Here is a 2,498-nt window from a genome sequence, read left to right on the forward strand (position 1 = left end):
AGAGTCTGCCCTCTAGAGTCAGACTGGTTCCGTTGAAATTCTGGTTTTAGCAATGTTAAAAGTCATTGTCTAAGAGACAGAGAATCAGGGAGTTTGCTGTGAGATTGTGTCTCCTAGTAATGCCAGAAGCTACACTCATAAAGTTCCACCAACATGATGACCTCAACATGAGCTGAACAAGGATGATATCGATAGGCATTGCAAAGTGGACAGAGAAAGCCCATGAAGATTCAGTTCTCCACAAAGAACAAAGGAAACCGAGGACGACTAGGAGCAGGAGAAAGAGTTTTCCCCAAGGAAGAGCACAGCAAGTGGCTAGCTAATACCAAAAGTCAGCCCTGAAAACATACATACTGACTGAACATGTTATATTTAGGAATATAGATGTATGTATTATATGACATGAATACACATGTACATATACATACTAATGCATATAAGAGCAATTAATGAAAAAAGGCCACAGCTTTGAAAAAAACAAGGAAGGGTATATGGGAGAGGTTGAAAGGGAAGAAGAAATAATGTAAGTACATTATAATCTCAAAAATAAAAAGGGAAAGTCATTGCTATGGTCAAACAATACATGCCTGTGGCACAGAGGCTTTTCTGGTGAAAGCTATATCCTCTGCACCTCTCATTCTCCTTGGAAACATTTGAGATCAGTTCGTCTTCTATAGTCTTCACTTCTACATTGCTAGCCAACATGCTCATAGAGTTATTTCTTCATTTATCACCAATATTTGATTATTTTGTGAGAACCACTCAATTAATAAACTAAGCATCCCCACCTCTATCCTAGTATGATTATTTCATCTTTTTAAAGTTCCTTAATTATACTTTTGGGATCTAAGTATGTTTACCATTTTATTTCTTATCCAATTAAATGTAGTCATCATCTTGATTCCTTTGTAATAGAAAAACACCTATATTATTATTCTTTTAGCTCATCATACTTCCTTTCTGTGTTTCCACATTATCAACATAAGTTTTTGTTTCATTTTTTTACTAGAATTGTTTGCACCATCAGTAGTTTGATCAAAATTTGAATACAAGATAATTTTCTAGTAGTGGTTGAGGAGTGCCCATCACCGGAAGTCCACAGTGATGGTGAGGTTCTAGAACTTGTTTTTCATGGAGTTTCTTTTCCTTTTGGACTTGACCTCTTTTACATAAACTGTACCCTCAACATCAAATAACTCATCACAGCATGATCTACACTTTCTTCTTATTTCCTTCTTGTCTAAAGACTTTCCCTTGTGTTCTTTACTGCTTTCATTATTTTCCTCTCTCTCTCTCTCTCTCTCTCTCTCTCTCTCTCTCTCTCTCTCTCTCTCTCTCATATCTCTCTATCTATCTTCTGGTCCTAAGTGGTTGCTCTCTATGTGTTCATCAGGTAACTGCCATCTGGAATGTTCCTTCATAGCATTTTTAAGCTGGATCCACGGTGTTTTGAATGTTTTCTTATTTCTTGCCACAGTCCTTCCTCTTGACGACCTATATTCTTAATAAACTTCTCTAGAGGGAAAAGAGTGCTGGTGTGTTTGACAGTGCCTTTCTTTAGCCCTTACAGGAAATCTGAAGATATCTCTGCATTGTCAGCTGTCATCCAGCATTCTCTAAAGCATCCTTTTATTTTGACTGGGCTTTTTCTTCCGCTCTCTCTGAAAAACTAAACAGCTAATTTTTATTCTCTTTCACCCTAAATGAGTATTTACCCTCGTTTTCTTTTATTTGTTTTCTCCAAACCTATTTGGTTGATTAAAAAGAATTAGATTTCATCTTGCTTCTCTTTTGAAGGTATTCTTCAGTTTCTTTTTCTCTTCCTAGTAAATTGTTGGATCTCTCTCTCCATCTCCCCCTCCCCCCCCACATTTTATTTCTGAGAATCTTCCCCCAGGCTTTTCTTTTTCATATCAAGTTAAAACATCTCATTGTAAATTTGAATGTATCGTTAGACTTTTTTTTCAAGAGCTGCTTTTTTGTTTTGTCTTTTTACTTTTTTCTAAACCCTTGGCTCAATTTACTTATTAAAACTTATTAAAACACTCATAAAGTCTCACCACCATGACTGCAAAATCTGAGCTGAACAAGGATGATGCAGGTGGACATGACCAAGTGGATGGAAAGACCAGGAGACCTCAACCTTACACAAAGTAACACAGGCAATTGAGAAAAGCTGGGAACAGGAGAGGGAAGAACACATCAATTGGTTATGCAGTGCCAAGTGATCATCCCTGTAAACATATATACAAGTAATGTTATATGAACTGAGCTGGTTATATTTAGGGATACATATGTGTATGCATTTGCATATAATCTTGCCATGACAATTACTGAAAAAGGAGGCCATGAATTTGAAGGAAAGTGAGATATGTGGGAGATCTTTAAGGGAGACATGGAATCATAATCTCAAACTATAAAACATGTCTTGGTCTTTTATTTTCTCTTTTATATTCTTTGTGTTGTGGGTTTTGTCAAATACATGATAAGGCTTTGCT

The sequence above is a fragment of the Microtus ochrogaster genome, chromosome 18, assembly GCF_000317375.1.
Source record: "Microtus ochrogaster isolate Prairie Vole_2 chromosome 18, MicOch1.0, whole genome shotgun sequence".
Taxonomy (NCBI): Eukaryota; Metazoa; Chordata; class Mammalia; order Rodentia; family Cricetidae; genus Microtus; species Microtus ochrogaster.